Here is a 21,753-nt window from a genome sequence, read left to right as displayed (position 1 = left end):
CAAGGATAGAAACATAGACCAACAGAATAGAATTGAGAGCTCAAAAATGAACACTCACATTTATGGCCAGCTGATTTTTGACAAGATGGAAGAGAATACTCAATTGGGAAAGAAGAGTCTCTTCAATGAATGGTGCTGGGGAAATTGGATCTCTTTTTGTAATAGGAACAAGGAGGATCCCCACCTCACACCACATACAAAACTCAACTCAAAATGGAATCAAAGACCTGAATATAAGAGCTGGAGCTATCAAATTCTTGGAAGAAAATGTGGGGAAGCATGTTCAGGAACTTATGTAAGGCAATGGATTCTTAGACTTTATACCCAAAACATAAGCCCTGAAAGAAAAAACAAATGGGACCTCAGCAAAACTAAAAACTTTTGTTCTTCAAAGGACTTTTTCATGAAAGTAAAAAAGACTTCCTGCTAAATGGGAGAAAATATTTGGAAACCACATATTCAGTAAAAGATTAATATCCAGTATATATAAAGGAATCCTTCAACTTAACAAAAAAAAAAACACCCAATTTTGAAAATTGGCAAAATACTTGAAAAGACATCTCTCCGAATAATATATACAAAGACATTCAAATGGCTCATGGACTGGTGCACCAAATCTTCAGCCATAAAGGAAATGTAAATGAAAACAACATTGAGATACCATTTCACACATATTAGAATGGCTGTCAGTTTTTTAAAAGAGGAAAATAACAAGCATTGTAGAGGATGCAGAGAAATAGGAACTCTCATTCATTGCCTTTGGCAATGTAAAATGGTGCAGTTGCTGTGGAAGGTAGTTTGGCAGTTCCTCAGAAAAACAAGTACAGGATTACCCTATGACCTGTTAATCCTACTTCTAAGTATATACCCAAAAGAATTGAAATCAGGGGCTTGAAGAGGTATTTGCACACCAGTGTTCACAGCAGCATTATTCACAAGTGCCAAAAAGATGGAAGCAACCCAAGTGTCCATCAACAATGAATGCATAAATGAAATGTGGTGTATACATACAATGGAATATTATTCAGCCATAAAAAGGAATGAAGTCCTGATACATGCAACAACACGGATGAACCTTGAGTATATCATGTTGATTGATTTAAGCCAGGTAAAGAAGGACAAATATTTTACATTGCTGATTTGAAACAATTAGAATCATCAGACTCAAAAGTCAGAATCTAGAATATTGGTTGCCATAGCCTGGGATGGGGAGAGGTAATAGGAAGTTAGGTTTAAAATGGACAGGGTTCCTATTTGAAATGATGGAAATGTTTTGGTAATGGATGGTGGTGATGATAGCACAACATCGTGAATGCAATTACAGCACTGAAAAATTTATCTAATATGATTAAAGGGGGAAATGTTAGATGGTATATATGCTAACAATAACTTTTTAAAAAATTCTATGGACCCACACTATACAAACAGGGAACCCCATGTTTAACCATGGACTTTAATTAATACTACAATTATAAAAATATGCTATCATCAATAGAGATAGCAAATATTCCACACCGATACAAGTTGTTGGTGCTGGGTGGTATATAGGAATCTGTATTTTATGCATGATTGTTCTATAAAACAACAGTATCTCTAATAATGGGGAAAAAATTAAAGCAAAAGATCAAATAAAGGCACAGATGCCACTGCTCTGTGTAGGGAAGCCCCACACTTCTCTCAGATATTCTAGGTACTCTGAGTACCCCATGATCTACTGACATACAGGTAAGAAAGGGCACTAGTGTTCATCTCTACGCTGAATATTTTTAAAGTTTATTTAATGTCTTACTTTCAGAAGCAAAGTATATTAATGAAAGTACTAAGAGGGTTCCCATTACCACTGGTACATTAGAGATCATTGTATAGAGGAGAAATTTGAGAAATACTATTAATTACAAAATTTATGCATCGATTCATTCAAGAAAATTTACTAAGCACCTACAAGTTAGCAGTCACATTTCAACAGTGGACAAAACATATTCCTTGTGCTTATGCCTCTAGCCAATGGAGTCAGACAAAAACAAATATGTATTAGTTGTTGATAAATGCAAGGAGTTTTGAACAACAGAGTAACGTGGCCTGATTTGTAATTAAAATTTAAAAATCTCTCTGGCTGCAGGTGTGCAAGAATGGAACAAAAGGACAACAGATAGAGAGGGAGAGAGGTAACAGGGTTAGTTAGTAGCACTCATACTGAAGAGAAACAGACCCAAATGAAAATAAGCTTGATAGGTAGAGGCAATCGGATTTTATATTGTATTGTATTTTGTATGAGAGAGAGGAAGAAGGGAAGGAGGTTGGAGGAGAGTGAGAGAGGAAGGGAAGGGAGGGAAGGGAGATGATTGAGGATTATTCTAAGAAAACAAACCAAAATGACAAATAATGCAAGGCATGAGGGAGCCATTCACGAAGACATAGCATAGAACAAGAAGAAATGAAATCTTGGGATTAGAAGCAAAAATCAACATATGATAGAAGAAAGTACTCCTGACACGCCTCCCTAAAAATAGTCTCATGAGGATGAAAAAGGCTCACTAGTTCAAGAGAAAAAAGATTCTCTGAAGGCAACCATGGCCAACACCTGGATCACGATTTTCTAAGCTGGAGTAAGGCTACATCACGCCAAACCACGTGACTCAACTGATATGATAATCTAGTGACTGTAGACCCCAGGTGATTTTACTACATTCTACATCACCCAGAAGAAAAAGGCAGCAAGCAAATGTAACCTCACAAAGCTGGCAGAATAATAAAAGCATAAACACAGTGACAGATTTAACACTCAGTACAAGTATCAAAGTGTAATCCTATAAGAGTAATACACAGGAAATGGTTAAATCCCATGTAATAAAGCCATGGCAGGAGTCAAATTATAAGAACCAATACAATGGTATGCTCCTTATAGAAGATCTATATCAGACCCCCCAAAAGTGAAAAAGTAAAAGCAGGGTTAAAAATCAAGGAATGAATCAGGAACCCAAAAGGATTTTTTAAAGTTTATATTAAGATTTTGTAAGATTTTTTATGTTGATTAATAATTTTGATTAATAATTATATGCAGTTGTAGGAAATAATGTAGAGATCCTGATGCACTTAATCCAATTTCCTTCAATGATAACATCTTACAAAACTATGGTTTTGACATCTGTACAACCCACAGAGCTTATTTAGATTTCTCTATATAGTGGTACTAATATGAATGTGTGTGTGCATTTAGCACCATTCAATTGGGTCCGATTAAGGAGTGAACACCAGAGTCAAGCAGCATCTTGCCCTGTTGTCCTTTTTTAACCATACTTGCTTCCAAGCCACTCTCTGATTCTTAATACCTCACAACCACTAATCTACATTCAGCCCTAAAAAACTGATTACAAATGAACTTATCAAAGAATTTTCCATATAAACTCAATCTCTAAAAGAAATCTTCTTTCTGGAAAAAAAGGTGAATAAAATATTCTCCTTTTCTAACATGTTTAGCACTTATTATTTTTTTAATACTTAAGAAAAATGCAAAATGCACTGTATAAAAATTTCTGGAATAATCTTTTAAAAAACATAGAAGCCCCTGAGAAAATATTTCTTTCCTTGTATCCCAGGCAATTAATTTCTCTCCATTTCACTGTACACAATTCACCAATGAAGTTTTCCTACATTTCCAGAAATAAGACTTCAGAAATACATTCATATTTCAGTGGACCACATTTTACATATAATTCCACTGAGAATCTGTGAGGTGAGAAAATGAAGGCTGCTGCTTTCTTTTTTGTGTAATATGTGATTCAAAGTACTTAATAGTGAAAATATGAGAACTAGATTCCCAAGAGCATCTGCAGTCCTGTGAAAGAGAAGTTTTCCCCAGGTACAATCTACCCTGCATTTACCATTATTTTTTACTTATCCTATATATCTAAAGCAGTATGGAACTCTCGTTTTCTTATTTTTTCTTATTTATTTTTTTCACTTGTTTGTTTAATTACAGGTAGCAATAGTTGTAAGAAGTTGGGAAGTGTGGGATCACTGGGCCAAGGCATAGTACTAACCTTCCGTTTTCTATAGCCATCCCACCACTACCCAGTCCATAACCATCAACATTTAAGTATGTTTACATTTAGTACATTTAGTACATTTTAGCCACTATTTGTTATCATTTTGTTCTATATTTCATGGAATGGAGGGGTAATTTAAATGTTAATTTAGTATAGACATTGGAAGGAGAAAGCCATAGGGTCTCACCTTTCGTATTCTAAAAAGATTTTCCACAAGAAACAAAGACCCATGCACTAAATCTTTTTTAAAAAGGAGGACAGTTTTTGAAAAATGGTATTTGTGGTCCCATCAAAGAAGAAGAAAGTCAAAGCAAAACAAAGTCATCATCAGCAATATCAATATTATCATAGTTAGTATTCTTATCACTATTATTAAATACCAGCAAAAACTTGGAAAGAAAAACAGTCAAGACAGTTTAAGTAAGCTAATGTTCAAATTTTCATGCGGGTTTTTTTATGATGCAGATAACAAATCCTCACAGTAAGCTTCAACTTCCTTGGGGTGATGGAACAATTTAATTGAATATAAGTTGAGGCAAAGATGACTGATGCTCAGATTCTCAACATATTCTAGCAGCCATGGTCCAAAGTCTGCATGATGTCACAGATGTAAAGCAATATCTTGATCCAGCAAAATTCAAGGAAAGAAATGTTGAAAAACACTCACCATTTTTATCAACAATAAGGGATCAGAATGTTGCTCATATAGCAAGTTAGTAATAGCTATCCTTGAGGGATGGGCGGTGGAGGTTTTGACTATTGCTTTACTTTACTATGTGTTTATTATCTTCATATCCAACACCGAAACACTTTTATTATTGAAAGACATGGGAGCAGGGGCCCTGAAAACCAACAAGCAGCAACGAAATAGACAGGAGCTGCTGTGGTCAGGCTTTGCTAACGCTGCGACTGTGGCTTTGATGTGCTACTCTACAGGGCACAGTGGCAACTTTGGCTTTATAGACATTTACAACTTCTGAAATATCAAGGTGAAAACTTGCCAAGAATTTTTGTAAGACTGCACAGGGCAGTCATGACGGATATTTACCAATACGATGGTTTTTCTTCCTTCTACCACAGAGCAGGATTCTACGTCCCAGCCGCTGAGGTTAGGAAGAGGCAGCAGGGGTTGGTCTGGACAACGGAAAGGGAGAGGAAGCTGCGTGCGTTCCTTCTGGGCAGACGCCTTGGAGAGCCCACGCTCTCAGAAATGCTCCCCGTGCTCCGTTCTGCGCCCTGTGGAGCGTGACCAGCCCGATGGGGAAGGCTCCTTTAGGGTACATCTTTGATTGAAGCGTATGCAGAATATGTTAATTTCCTAGTGCCTCTGTAAAAAATTATTACAAACTTGGTGGATTAAAATAAACAAACAAAAAAGAAATGTATTCCTTCATAGGTCCGGAGGCCAAATTTCTGAGTCCAAAGCAGCAGGAGGCCAGGCTGCCCCTGAGGTGCCAGGAGACAAGCTCCTGGCCCGGCCCGGCCTCCGGCCCTCGAGCGGCTGTTGGCCTCTAGATCTGTCGCTCAGTCCCGGCCTCCCCCTTCCCTCCTCCCCGTCCATCTCTGCGTGTCCTTCCCATGTCTTAGCAGGACACGCTCATTCGATTTAGGGCCCACCCTAATCTAAAACCCAAGAGTAGGCTTTGGAACCTTCTCATCTCCGTCCTTACAATAATTACTTCTGCAAAGACCGTTTTGCAACATCAGGCCATGTAGCCGTTTGATATTGTTTATGAATTCCAAAAAAAAAATAATTATGTTTGTAAACTGGTCTGTTTCCTTGGGTGTTTTACCCTTTGATAGTATTAAATTCAGAGGTTTCACTTTTATTTTATTAAATCAGTATTAGGGCTTTTATTCAACCATGTCATTAGGGCATGCAGGGCTGAGTACCTGCCCCTGTGGGGAGATAAAACAGACTCTCACATGGAACTAAAACACACAAATGCAGATATGCAGGAAGAGAGAATGCTCCATAGACATGACCCCGGGAAGAAAGATGAGCCTGGTGGTCTACAGCTGACCTTGTGGAAAGACCAGAGCAGCTGAGTCCAGAAAGAAACGAGCCCCAGGGAGAGTGATGAGCCTTACGCCAGCCTACAGCTGAGATAGGAGGAAGCTGGGGCCACGGAGCCTTAAGAGGAAGGAGGAAGGCTGAGCCCTGGCAGACGTCGCCCGCCATCTTGTGTCAACACGTGGCAAACAACTTGGGTGAGAAAGTACTGCTTATGGTACCTTGAGCTGGACTTTTTAGGGTCTTGTGACACTAAGCTTCTACCCCAAATAAACACCCTTTATAAAACCCACAGAGTTCTGGAACTTTGCATCAGCACCCTTTTGGCTGACTGATATTGTTACAGCGAAGTCAGGAGTTCTGAACTGTAGAAACTCACAATGGGCACTCCAGAAAGGTGGATGAAAAGTTTTATTACACGCGGGTCCAGAGGAAAGCCAATCTCCAAATTCTGAGCTCCGTTTTTCAGTTTTCATAGGTTCATATAGGATTTCAGGTGGGATCAGCATAACTTTTGCTCATTGGCTAACGCATTGCTAGGTGAAATTTTGCAAGCAGGGGCGTTAGAGAGGCAGAATGCAGCTGCAAGTTTGCAGGCTGATTTACAGAAGCAGGAGGTAAAGTCACTCATTTGATGTCTTTCACAGGCTGATTTACAGAAACAGGGGCAGGATTTATTTATTTGATATTCTCCTGCAAGGCCATGCCCTTACAGGCCGATCCACAGAAGTAGGGGTAGAAGTGACTTGTTAGATATTTTGCAAGGTTATGCTTTTTATTCCTCAACAATATAGGCCATATTTTGAGGTCCTGTGTGGACATGAATTTTGGGGAGACATCTTTTGACCCACTACAGACAGCATGTCCTGTGAGCAAGAAATAAAAGTTGTTTAGAGTAAATATGAAAATACATTTACTGAAAATATGAGATTGATCATTGTTACAGCAAAACCTAAACTATACTAACTTCTATCCCCCCCTTAAGAAGTATAGTTTCTGAATTTAACTGATAAAAATTATTTTAAAACTACTGGTTCATGATAGGACATAAATAACAGTGCTATACATAATAGTATTGCTATCATTAAACAAAATTAAAAATATTTGACAACAGTGCAATCAATTAATGTCCACACAAAGGGAAATTACTGGGCATTTTGGCCTCATAAGGTACAAGTGGTACATTTTAACTAAATGAATCAAAAAATTAATTAAATGGTCAGTTTAGTCAAGCAACTAGCTATGTATGCCCTCACAGGGGGGCATGAAGTCTAGTGGAAAGCAAAACTAATATCTTTTTAGTATCCAATAAGTACCCAGCATTGTGATAGTCCCACTCACGTATTTACCTCATTTAGACCTCCTAACAAAGCTGTAAGGTATATGTTATCACCTCCATTTCATACATGATGAAATTGCAGATCAGAGAGCTTAAGTAATTTTGCCAAGGCTATAAAACCAGCAAGGAGCAAAGTCTGAATTCTAATAAAAGATTCCTGATTGACAAAACTGATTTCTTTCCATTATACTACCTTAATAGATGGAAGTAACTAATTTGCTTGATTGTAAAGAAACAAGTTGCCCAAAACAGAAGCTGTCCACTCTTCTTCTCAGGATGTACTCTGACTTTGCTTTGCAAAAGAGGAGACTTTACTTTATAGAAAAGAGAAAACTGACTAAAGTAGTATTTTTCTTCTTTGATTCCAAACAGAGCAACCTGTAAGAAAAAGGGAAGAATAAAATAGCAATATAAATATCAATCCACTGTGACCATGAGTTATAGTCTTAATCGTATTCTCCTATGCCATCATCCTAAAATAACAAAGGACTCAGTTCAATCTTTCATTTACAGAAATATTCCACTGAAGAGCCAATGTGAGTTCACTGAAAGTTAGAGATAAAATGTCTTATTTATCACAGATCAAAATTTTCAAATGTTCTCTTTATATTTGCCAAAAAACCCAAAGTCTAATCTCAGTCAAATGTTCTCTTATCTGCATGAACTGGGGGTTCTGAAGGAGCAAATGAATCTTTTACATTTTTATTCTGACACATGGTCACAAGCCCTAGTTCATCCATCTGGTCATGACTTTAAAGAGTTGAGGGTCACTGTTAAATGACTTTTTTTACTTCTAACGGTAAATTCATTTATACTGCCAAGAAATTAAAAATTTCAAAATTTATCTTAAAACTTTTGAAGGTAATGTTTCACTTTTTTTCCTTTTCATTAAGTCTGGAAAGGTGAATAAATGACAAACGGATGATCCTAGGAAAATGATGGACTCCAAATACTTAAGACTAGAACATAAGGAATATATATCAATAAACTTCTTCTATATAGAATAGAAAAGTCAGTAATTTTTTAGTATTGGAATAAAAATTCAGAGTGAGTTACCCATTCTCATGACACAAGCTGACCTATTAAGAAAGAATTTTGTGAAATCTTATGAGAATCATAAATAAATTAAGAGTCATATCTGTTCTCATTTATACTGTATGATAGCTATGCTTGTCCTTTTTGACCCTTAACCACTATTTTGCAATTTTTACCTTCTGTGTTTTAAAATTAAGCTCAATGTAATAGCAATTCTATTATGACTTCTATATGCTTTTCTATATTTCAATTTTCCTTGGTTGTTTCATTTCTATTTCAAAGCCAATTTACTCATTTTTTTTACTTAAGTTGTCATAAATTAAGTTCTATTTAATCTAAAAATAGAAATTATTTTTAAATTGAAGTTGAGTTTAGAGAACAGCAATCCACAGGACCCCTTTGCACAGCAAGCAATTTTCTTCCCCTCAACGATTTTAGAAGTGCAAAGACTTAAGGAAAGAACCTATGTATAGTCTGCTCAAAGTCAGACTCAAAGGTCAACTTCAGTGATATGTCTGTGTACAACCAGTTTTCCTAAATGAGCTAAAGTAATTAGCTAGTAGATAACGCATATAAAATGATGCATGGATAAGTGACCTTTAAAATCGTGAGTATTAAATAGTTAAGCCATAAATCTGAGGAGTCTTAGCCAGAAAGCATGTGTGACGGTGCAAGAACCAGTGTTCAGTCGCTCCTTTAACTATGACAATTAATTGTCAGATCACAGACAACAGAAAACCAACTTTCTCATCACTAGAAAGCCGGGAGCTTGGACCAACCCAGTTGCCACTGCAGTATATCTCACAGGCAGTTTAACAACAGAAAGAGGCATAAGGGGTGAAGAGACAGTTACATGAAAGTTGTATGAGAAGAGGGTAGGTATACAGACACCGCTAAGGGAAGCAATAGCTGAAAGAGTACTTAGAGGCATTAAGAAGCTGCAGATGGTTTTCTGTGATGGTAATTAAGTTGTATTCAATTAAAACAGTCACAAATAGAATTGTATAAATAAAATCAAGTAGGATTTTTATTTAAATCTGAACTTAGAACAGGTTCAGAAAATGAATATACATTTCTCACCCACAAAGGATGAATAATACAATACAACTGGGAGAAGCTGCTCATTAGAACACTTTTCTGGAAGAAATATCCCGGGACCTGAGCCAGCAAGGAGGTTTTACTTTGAAAATTATGTATAGGAAAGCAGGCAAGAGAGGTTTTCAAGGGGAAAAGAATGAAATCAATAGCCTAGGGTAGAGGCAAGGCTGAAGACTGATCCACATCGAAGCCATAACTAGCTGGGCAAGGTGGTAGTGCATGTAGGAAGTGAGCTAAAAGAGGAGTTATTCAAGGAGACTGAAAGCACCAAGAGATGATACGAGGAGTGGGTGGTATGGGCATTTCAACACTGAAGCCAGAGAATTTGGAGGCTGGCGTGGGGATTTGCTTTTATAAAACACTGTGCAACCTTGCCTTAGCCAAAGCAGACATTTAAAGCAACCAGGCTGAGCCAAAGACAGATTCTCTGCAAATTGCATCACACTAATGCAAATGAGGAATATGAGGAAGTAACAATACTTTACTTGAATTTATATATATAAGTTATATATATAAGTATAAACTCAAGTAAAGTGAGAGTGACAGACTGTATCAAAACAATTGAAGGGGAGTGGGTGTGGCTCAAGTGGTTGGGCGCCTGTTTCCCACATACAAAATCCTGGGTTCAATTCCCAGTACCTCGTAAAAATAAATAAATAAATAAATAAATAAATAAATAAATAAATCTCATTTAGAAGCATTAAAAAAAAAGATTAAAAAACAATGCATAACCTAGACATTTTAAGATACATCAGACTAAAACTTGACTAAATTAAGACATTTCCTTAATTTATACCAGGATGTAGGTTTCTCCACTTCCACAGAGAGAAGGAATTGTTTGCTCATTCATTAAACTTGTTTATATTTAAGTTAAATTAGATGGAAAATACAAATTGTTCTGAACCATATAATGTGTTTTAGTCAAACAAAACTTATTTATTGTAAATGGTTGTCTTTAAAATGTTCCGGAAGGACCAAATATTTCAGATATTTTCACATTTATTTATTCAATAACAGTCAACAAATATTTTTGGTCCCCTTCCAAGTGATAAGTCCTATTCTAAGTCCTGGGAATAAGACAATGAGCAAAACAGATAGTTTTTTCTTATCATAGAGCTTGCATTTTTAGTGAAGAAAGAAAAATAATTAATGAGTGAAATATACATTATGATAAATAAGATGTCAAGTGGGGAAAGTTTAAGAAGGAAGGAGGATAGGGAGAGCTATGGGAGGATAAATTTCTAAATAGAGAAGTCAAGGCAGTCCTCATGGACGGAAATGCATCCATGAAAGGATTTGATAAACGTGGATGTGTTAGCTAGGTTGATTCTAGAGAATTCCGAGTGGAAATAGCACGTCCCAAGACCTGGAGGCAAGAACATGCCTGATACCTGGGCCAGGAAGGAACCTCGACCTCGAGTGGTTGGAGCACAGAGGGTTGGGACTCCCAGACCAAGGCAAGGACGGGGGTTATGCAGAGTGGGCACAACTGCAGAGCCCGGTGCCCGAGTGGAAGAATAAGTAGTTGGCTATCTAAGTCAAGGAGGCCCCATCCAAGCTTCTTTTCTAACAGGTTTGGTGTGTTTGGGCTACTGTGATTTTCTGTCTTAAAGCAGAGTACATGCATGCATAGACTAAGACAGGAAGAGCAGAAGAGACTTCCCAACTCGGAATTCCCCATGCTTCTTATGTTCAGGAGAAGCAAATCTAAGAGGAGTCTTGATAAAGAAGAGCTTTATGCTGAAAATCACATAATAAGAGAGACTGCAGCAAGTTTCAGCAAAATATGACCAACAGAGAGAGGGCAGGATGCTAGTCTACTTAGCCTTTATCTTCATGATATGGAAACACAAGGATGACCCTCTCTGAGCTCATGATCGACGCCATTTTGGCACGTTTTAGCTGGAACTGGACTTCCTCACTGACATTATCGCCAGTTTTAACAGGCCTAAATTTTGCCTTGCATCTGTCAGCTTATCATCTTTTTTTTCAGGCTGAGAAACACTGAGAGAGAAAAAAATACTCTAATAATTTTCAGTGCAGAATATAATCATTAACCATAAGAGATGATTCGTCGTGGGAAGGGAGAAGTGGCTGTTTATACAGCCATCCTGTCCTCTCTCCCCTAAGTCAACAGTGCATTAACCTTCCAGGAAATTAGAATTAATTTGAAAATATATTAAATTGGTTGCTAATTTAAAACCAGTGGCTTACTTTTTTCTGATTTTCAACACAATTTACAATATGCTTACAAATTGTACAAAGCTTGTGAAATCCATTAGAAGATTTCCAGTAGATAGTGCAATCCTGGTTTTTTTTAGAGAAGAGTCCAATTCTCACTTTTCTCAGACAATGAGATAAATTATATATCGACCAGATGAATAGCAATTGGTTTTAAATCATTTGACCTCTGGGTAGAAACATAAAAAAATAACTGGGAGAACTTTAAATCATTAAAATGGTTTCTTCATTTAAAGGGCTTCAAAGAAATCCAATTCCCCAGAGCACATTCTTGATTATACTTATCTAAGAAGTTGTAGCAACTAGATCAATAAAATTTGTAAAATTGGCAATTTATATTGGCTATATTCTGCAAAATTCGCAAAAAGAGGGAGAAAAGAGGAGAGGGTATGTGAGAAATATGGGGGCTGGAAGGGAAGTCGTAATCTCATGAACATGCACTGTGATGGATGAAAAGGAGGAAGGTGTAGTTTTAAAACTAGAGATTATTTTTTCATTTCTGAGATCATTTTTAAAAGAAAGAAGTTTGATTCCTAGAGCATTAATAGAAATTTCAGCACTAACTTCCCCATCCTACTTAGCCTTGGTGAACACTGAATGCATGTAACAAATTTCAGGAAGATATTTGCCTACATTTAAAAAGAATCTTGACAAAATGCTAGGGACAACAATATGTCTTCATAGATATTTACTACACTTTACTTTTTGTTTTGTCTCACTTCACAAGCTACCAGTTTCTTCTTTTTCTAATGCTCTAGCAGTATGACTCAAAATTGACTTATGTCAAAATCAGTTTATCAACATTGTAGAAAAAGCATGAAGATGAAATAAGGCATATTGTGTGTTAAAATTCTACCTAACATTACAATAGGAGAGGATTTAATCTTTTTTTAAAAAAAGATTTATTTATTTCTCACCCCTCCCCCCCCCCACCCCAGTTGTCTGCTTTCTATGTCTATTTGCTGTGTCGTCTTCGTTGTCCGCTTCTGTTGTTGTCAGCGGCACAGGAATCTGTGTTTCTTTTTGTTGTATCATCTTGTTGTGTCAGCTCTCTGTGTGTGCAGCACCATTCCTGGGCAGGCTGCACTTTCTTTCATGCTGGGCGGCTCTCCTTACGGTACATACTCCTTGTGCGTGGGGCTCCCCTACACGGGGACACCCCTGTGTGGCACGGCACTCCTTGCGCGCATCAGCACTGCGCATGGCCAGCTCCACACGGGTCAGGAGGCCTGGGGTTTGAACCGCGGACCTCCCATGTGGTAGACGGATGCCCTAACCACTGGGCCAAGTCTGCTTCCTGAGAATTTAATCTTGACTTCTAGAAGGGAAGTAAAATCTTTGTCAGTTTTCTAAAGGAACTTTGAAAAAGTCTTGACTACATCATTTGGGCCACCACTTTCCACAGGTGTGTCCTCCGAAAACACTCACTAATTGTAATTTGGCCAGGCATAATTGAAATGGCAATTACCCCCTCCACCCCCTCCCACATATAATGCATTTTTAATTGATTTTGGATTATCAGTGCCACTGGGTTTTCCCTCCTGTAGATAATGAGGAGGTAAGTTTATAAGATAACATAGGAAAAGAAGTGAGTGTGTAATACACATGGGCTCAAGTGTTCACAGAAAGCTGAATTCTCACTTCTGCTTGCTCATCATGGCACACATTTGCCCTTTACCCCTGTCATAAGCGATGCCCAGGTCTTAAATGGAGGGAACAGTTGGGTTAGTCCTCAGTTTCAAAACTGCGATTGAGACTCTGACTCCTGCCTGGCTCTCCTCTTCGATCGCCTGCTCTGAAGGAAGCCAGCTGCCGCGTCGCAGGGATGTTCCAGCTGTGCCTGGCACAGCACTCTTGCCCTGGAGGCGACCAGGTGGAGCTTGCCAGGGCACGGGCAGGCCACCTTGCTGGTGGAGCGCCCAGGCCAGCACGGCCTTCAGGGGACGCTGCAGCAAGGGGCACCTGGAGTCCCATGGCAGGACCACCAGCTCATCCACCAAACCCTGACCCACCGCACTGGCAGGCGTAAATGGCACCTGCTTGTTTGTTGTAAGCAGCTGAGGTTTGAGGTAGCACGCCCATTGGTACCTACCGACAAGACCTACAGGTATGTTGGAGTTAGGAAACTACTCTGCTCCCACTCTTTTTTTTTTTTAAGATTTATTTTTATTTCTTTCTCTCCTCTTCCCCTCCCTCCCCCCCAGGTGTCTGCTCTCTGTGTCCATTCACTGTGTGTTCTTCTGTGTCCACTTGGATTCTTGTCAGCAGCACCGGGAATCTGTATTTCTTTTTGTTGCATCATCTTGCTGTGTCAGTTCTCTGTGTGTGCGGTACCACTCCTGGGCAGGCTGGACTTCCTTTCGCAGGGGGCAGTTCTCCTTCCAGGGCACACTCCTTGCACGTGGGGCTCCCCTACATGGGGGACACCCCTGTGTGGCACAGCACTCCTTGTGCACATCAGCACTGTGCATGGGCCAGCTCACCACATGGGTCAGGAGGCCTGAGGTTTGAACCCTGGACCACCCATGTGGTAGGCGGACACTATCCATTGAGCCAAGTCCACTTCCCTCTGCTCTCATTCTGAGAGCCTAGCCTGTGGCCTGCCTCCTCAGGCCACATAGGTGAGGACAGGTGGCCCAGAGAGCAGGGACTGGTTTACTGTGTCCTCCCTCTCTGCCTTCGACTATTCTAAGAGAGAGTATTCCACACAAGTCTACCTCCCTCCAGTTTTAACACTGTTTAGTTCCTCCCAGAAAGACACTTCCAAATCTTTAAATCAGAGACACCCAGGGAATTTGTTGTTTATGAATTACATTGGAACCATGTGCTCCAAAAGTGTTGTAAAAGTATCAAGGAAAGTTATGCAGAGACTTACTGCCAGGAAGTAACGTCACAGGAAAACAAGAACGGCTCATCAGGTGAAATCAGGGGAAATCCTTTCTATTCAAACTAATAAATCCCCATATTCCTTCAGACAGGGACCTTGGACATTAGTTGTTTTTTCTTAGCAACCCAGAGAGCGCCTTCATGCGCCCTGAAGAGAGGAAATGAATCAGTTAAGTGAAGCAGAACTTAATCTTGCTAATGCCAGGAAAAGGGGAAGGGATTAGGAGTCAGGGTGACCCCCTGAGAAGATGTTGACCAGAAAATTCTGTAAACTGCTGAGGACGGGGCCATGGAGGTCTTACTAGATGCAAATAACTCAATTTCCTAACAGAAGGGGAGAGGCATCTAATTTCAGGGCTTCACACCGATTCCTTACATCTCAAGTTTTAGATATTTATCAAATCACTATACCAACAAGCATCAAGTTCATAATTTATGTTTTCTTCTGCCACCAATTAACTGCCCCTCCACCAGCCTTAGAGTTGGCATCACCTTTTTTCTTATGTCAGGACAGCTTCCATTCAGTTTTGAGTCATGAAGAAATATTAAAAATAACTCTAGGGAAGCAAACTTGGCCCAGTGGTTAGGACGTCCGCCTACCACATGGGAAGTCCACGGTTCAAACCCCGGGCCTCCTTGACCCGTGTGCAGCTGGCCCATGCACAGTGCTGATGCGCGCAAGGAGTGCCGTGCCACGCAGGGGTGTCCCCCGTGCAGGGGAGCCCCATGTGCAAGGAGTGCGTCCCGTCAGGAGAGCCGCCCAGCGCGAAAGAAAGCGCAGCCTGCCCAGGAATGACGCTGCATACACGGAGAGCTGACACAACAAGATGACATAACAAAAAGAGACACAGATTCCCGTGCCACTGATAAGGACTGAAGCGGTCACAGAAGAACACGCAGCAGATGGACACAGACAGCAGACAACCAGGGGAGGGGGAGAAGGGGAGAGAAATAAATAAAAAATAAATCTTAAAAAAAAATAAAAATAAATAAAAATAACTTTAGTGTATCTGTATATATGTTACTGGAGTAAAAGTAAAAGACAGCACAGGGCTGTACAACACAAACGGCAAACCCTAGCGTAAAGTGTGCAATGCAGCTAATGGTACAATTACAGCAATACTCCACCAACTGTAACCAAGGTACCACCCTAATGCAAGGAGTTAATAATGCGGGGACGATGGGAACTTCGGATGGACTGCATGGTTTTTCTGTAAACCTTTAATTCCTCTATTTACAAAAACAACAACAATAATAATGGAAGAATTCTGGCCCTTTCAGTAAGGCCACCCACATTCTGAGGTGCACACAGCAGTGACAAGGGCAAGGAGCAGGTGCTCAGTGCCCCAAGAAGCTCAGAGCGGTAAAGCTAGCACAAAAGGAAGTGACGGTTTTCCGGGGCTCTTGCACAGGCCCCACGGGGGATGCAGGGCACGCTCACGTCCAGAGCAGGCGGCAGCCCCGGTGTCCCGGTACTGACTCCCTGAATCAACTGGCCAAGGAGGACAAGTGGCTGCTCCGTGAAATGCCACTGCTCAGGCTTCCCGACTGCCTGCCGCCCTGAGGCCGCGCCGGCGCTCCCTTCCTCTCCGTGCTTTTCCCTCCCCAGAGAGAAGAAGAGAATAAGAAAGACCCTTTTCTTTCCTTTTTAATCCCGCTGATGTTTAGTTTTTCATCGACCATTTATCATCTGTGATCGTCTATGCTTCTCTCATCCTCTAATACGTTCATTACTCAGAAATCAAGAGACGTGTAAAGACAAGGAGTTTTTACCACTTTGCATGTGTTGAAGTTTTTATTGAATAGCGTGGTTCTTTGTGGAAAAAATTATCTATACATATGCACCTTATTAGCAAACCAACAATATTTTAACCTGCTTTCCATTACTAATGCTGCTTTTTATTTGAAAAATGTTTTAGCATCCAATGAAATTAAAGGAAGCCACCCTGTCTTTTAAGACTCTTTTTCCTTTCGCTCAAGAAATGACTGATAGGAAAGCTGCCTGTCTAGCTGACTCCGTCAGCAGAGAACCCCCAAATGTCAAATGGTGCTATTTAACTTGGGTGGGCAAAGCCGAATCACTAGCCCCACGTAGGAAAACGGTGGACCACTATGAATTCAGTGAGAAGAAGCTTATAGGAATTTTGCACTTTGAAATTAATAATCAGGTTTTAGCTCCTGTGTCCACTTTTCTTTTCCACTTCATTTCCGTTGGGGACCTCTAAGCCAGTCCATTCAGAAGGCGCAATTAAACTCTCAGGACACCAAGAACTTTCCTCCAGCTAGGCCGAGACATACAGGCAACTGGAGAGCCCAATGTAGGTTCTTCAAAATATCAATAGCTTCCTTTTGCTTCCTTCCGAAAGAGAACGCCCAAGGCACTCACCGAGGCCGTGCGTTGGGTTTGATCCACCTACCAGTGGGTGTTTTTAAATCCTCTGAGCTACCAAAGCTTTTGCCTGCTGCCTCCGCGTCCAGCTCGCGCCTGCGCCCCTGGCCTCAACACCGGCCTTCTGCCCAGTTAAGGAAGCAGCTTTCCAGCCCGAGCATCAACTCCCCCAAACCCACACCCACACCTGCAGCCACCCCCACCCCTCACCCCAAAGCCACAGCGGGTCCCAAACGATAAGCTGAACACCCACTGCCCTTGGACTCCCATCCCTGCCCTTCCAGGCATTTGCTTCAAACTAACCAGTGCCTGGCGCCCACGGCGAAGCCACTGCCCCCACCCCGGGGCCACCACCAAGGCCTGAGCCCACACGCGCCTCTGGCTCTGCCTGGGTGGCCTACACCTGCAGGTCGAGCCACACGCCCTTGTCGGGGTCGCATCTACCCCTCACGACAATTGACACGCTCCAGGCCTGAACGCAACTAACCTTCCTCTCCTGTTTTGCTGGCCTGGCCACCCCAGTATGTCTCCCCTGACCTCCAGCCACCCCTAAATCTAAAATCCAGCTTAACCGTTTGAAACCAGCACATTTCCATTCTTATTAACTTCACTCGGGAAATGAAAGTTCTGTTCTTCCTGGTGACTTGTAACAGAGACAGACCTCACGTAAACAAATCCAAGGCTAGGACGTTACCCGTCATTCTACACTGCTAGGAAGGTCACTGGACCTTCTCAAAGAAAAGCAAACCTTCTAATGAAAGACAACTCATACCACAGAGGAATGCGCCACTCTACTCCAAATGGTTCTAAAAAATGCTTAGCCCGGAACTGGCCCAGCTAATAATAGAAAGTAAATTAGGGGGTAAGCCTCAGGAGGTCGGTGACTTTGCAGCCGTGAGTAAGCGACACTTTACACCCAGAATAGCTCCTAAACAACTGAAATTGTTAAGGCGGGAAAGAAGCAGATGGAAAGGAAAAAAAAATCTTGAAAACATGGGCTTAGAGTAACCATAACTTTTCAAAGGGAGCTGGTCTACTATCATTTGTCTTTTCCCAAAGCTCCCAAATATTGAAAATCCTTTCAGAGAGACCATATTAAGGAACACCATAATGTGATTTTTATTTAGAGAAGTTGTGGGTTCACAGAATAATCATGCATAAAATATAGGATTCTTATACACCACCTCCTCACACACACCTTGCCTAGGTGTGGAACAGATGTTACAATCAATGACAACACAATTTTGTAACTGTAATGTTAAATTAAAGACCTTGGATTAATTGAGGGCTCACTGTTGGTGCAGTATAGTTCCACGGACTTTTTGTTAAATTTTTATATTCTTTTACCCATATATAAAAAATAACATTTTTCTTTTCAGTCAAATTCAGATCGTATTTCAGGAATCCATTCCTTTCATAGCTAAAAATATTCCCTTGTATGTATATACTACATTTCATTTATGCATTCATCAGATGATGGACACATGGGTCGCTCCCATCTCTCAGCAATTGTGAATGCTGCTGCAGAATCTGTCTGAACCCCTGATTTCACTCTTCTGGGTATCTACCTAGTAGGGGGATTGCTGGGTCATATTGTAGTTCAATACTTAGATTTGTGAGGAACCACCAAGTCTCTCCCACATTTTACATTGCCACCAAAAATGAATGAGAACTCCTATTTTTCCACATCCTCTCCAACTCTTGTTATTTTCCTTTTTTTTTTTTTTTTACAATGTAAGTTATTCTAATCTCTGTGAAATGGTATCTTGTAGTTTTGATTTGCACTTCCATGGTGGCTAATGATGCTGAGAGTCATTTCATGTGTTTTCTGGCCATTTGCCTATCTTCTTTGGAAAAATATCAGTACAAGTCTTTTGCTCATTTTTTAATTGGGTTTTTTGTCTTTTTATTAAGTTGAAGGATTTCTTTATATATAGTGGATATTAATCCTTTATCAGATATGTCTTTTCCAAATATTTGTCCCATTGTGTAGGTTGTCTTTTTTCTTTCATGATAGAATATGATGAGGAACAAAAGTGGGTTTTTCTTCCTAATTTGATGAGGACCCATTTATCTATTTTTTACTTTGATGCTTTTGTTTTGGGTATAAAATTGAAGAATCCATCACCTAACACAAAGTCCTGAAGATACTTCTCTACATTTTCCACTAAGAGTCTGATGATTCTAACTCCAGTATTCAAGTCTTTAATCCATTTTGAGTTGAATTTTTTTATACAGTATGAGGAAGGCGTCCTCCTTTTGTTGCACGTGGAGATGTTTTCCCAGAATTATTTAAGAGAACTGCTCTTTCCCAATCAAGTGGTCTTGCCCACTTAGTAATAAATCCATGACCATAAATGTGAGGGTTGGTTTCTGAGCATTCAATACTGTTCCACTGGTGTATATGTCTGTCCTTGCCATTACCATGCTGTTTTGATTATTGTGGTTTTGTAATAAATTTTAGAATCAGGAAGAGTGAGGCCTCCAACTTCATTGTTATTTTTCAAGGTGGCTTACGTTATTTGGGGCCCCTTACACATCCGTTTAGATTTGATGATTGGCTTCTCCATTTCTGCAAAGAAGAGTGTTGGAATTTTTATTAGGATTGCATTGAATCTATGAATTGCTTTGGGTAGTATTGAAATCTCAGTGATATTAAGCCTCGCAATCCATGAAGACAGAATATCCTTCCATTTATTTAGATCTTTATTTTCTTTTAGCAATGCTTTGTAGTTTTCTGGGTATGGTCTTTTATAGCCTTAGTTGGATTTATTCATAGATACTTGATTTTTCTAGTTGCTATTGTAAATGGAATTATTATCTTGATTTCTTCTAATTGTTCATTGCTTGTGTATAGAAACACTACTGATTTTGGGGTGCACCCCACCATTTTGCTGAACTCATTTATTAACTCTAATAGCTTTGTTGTGAATTTTACAAGATTTTCTGAGTAATGCAATGTATCATCTATAAATAGGGAAAGTTTTATCTCTTTCCAATTTGGATGTCTTTTATTTCTTTTTCTTGCTTAACTGCTCTAGCAAGAACTTCCTGCACAAGGTTGAATGCCAGTGGTGACAGTGGGCACCCTTGACTTGTTCCTGATCTTAGAGGGAAAGCTTTCAGTCCTACACCATTAAGTATGATGTTAGCTGTAGGCTTTTCATATATGCCCTTTATGATGGATTGAGGAAATGTCCTCCTATTCCTAGTGTTCTAAGTGGGTTTTGTTTTTTGTGTTTTTTTTCTTGTCAAAAGAGGGTGCTGTATTTTTTCAAATGCCTTTTCTGCATTGATTGAGATCATTATGTGTTTTTGTTCCTTTCATTCTGCTGATGTGGTATATCACATTAATAGATTTTTCTTATGTCAAATCAACCTTGCATACCAGGGATAAGTCCCACTTGGTTATGGTAAATAATTCTTTGTAATATGCTATGGGATTCAGTTTGGTGAGGATTTCTGTTTCTATATTTGTAAGAGATATTGGTCTGTAATTTTCTTTCCTTGTGGTATTATTATCCAGCTTTGGTATGAGGGTGATATTTTGGCCTTGTAGAATGAGTTAGGCAGTGTTACCTCCTCGTCAATATTTTTGAAGAGGTAGAGAAGAATTGGAGTTAAGTCTTGTTGAAATATTTGGTAGGATTCCCCTGTGAAAGCATCTGATTCTGGGCTCTTCTTTCTAGGATACTAATGATTACCAATTCAGTCTCTTTAATAGAAATCAATTTGTGGAGATCTTCTATTTGTTGAGTCAATGGACATAGTTTTTGCATTTCTATGAATTTTTTCATTTCATCAAGGTTATCTAATTTATTGACATACAATTATTCATTGTGTTTTCTTACCTATTTTATTTCAGTGAGGTCAGTAGTAATGTCCCTGTTTTCATTTCAATTTCATTATTTGTATCCTCTTTTTTCCTTTTCAGTCTATTCAAAGGTTTGTCAATTTTATTTATTTAAAAGAACAAACTTTTGGTTCTGTTGATATTCCCTCTTATTGTTTTGTTTTCTATTTCATTTATCTACACTCTAATCTTTATTTCCTTCCTTCTGCTTGATTTACATTTACTTTGCTCTTCTTTTTCTATTTCTTCCAGTTTTTACATTTGCTCTCTGATTTGAATTCATTCTTCTTTTTTAGTGTAAGCATTTAGAACTGTTAGTTTGACTCCCAGCACTGCCTTCACTGCATCCCATAAGGTTTGGTATTCTGAATTTTCATTTCATTTGCCTCAAGATGTTTCCCAATTTCTTTTCCGGTTTACTCTATCCCATTGGTTAAGAATATGTAGTTTAATTTCCACATATTTGTGCATTTTCCATTTTTCCATTTATTATTGACTCCTAGCTTCATTCCACTGTGGTGAGAGAGTATACATTGTATGATTTCAATATTTTTAAATTATTGAGACTATACGCTCTATTCTGGAGAATGATCCCTGGGCACTTGAAAACAATGTATATTCTGTTTTCATTGGGTGCAGTATTCTACATGTCTACTAGGTCTAATTAATTTAGTGTATCAGGCAAAGCCTATACTTTCTTATTGATTTTCTACTGAGATGTTCTATCCATTATTGAGCATGGTATGTTAAAGTCTCCTACTCTTAATGCAGAACTGCTAATTTCTCCCTTCAAATCTGTCAGTTTTTCTTCATATATTTGGGGCTCTGCTGTTAGGTGCATATATATTTATA

This window comes from Dasypus novemcinctus, chromosome 27 (genome assembly GCF_030445035.2).
Source record: "Dasypus novemcinctus isolate mDasNov1 chromosome 27, mDasNov1.1.hap2, whole genome shotgun sequence".
Classification (NCBI taxonomy): domain Eukaryota; kingdom Metazoa; phylum Chordata; class Mammalia; order Cingulata; family Dasypodidae; genus Dasypus; species Dasypus novemcinctus.
Note: the sequence above shows the minus strand (reverse complement) of the source record.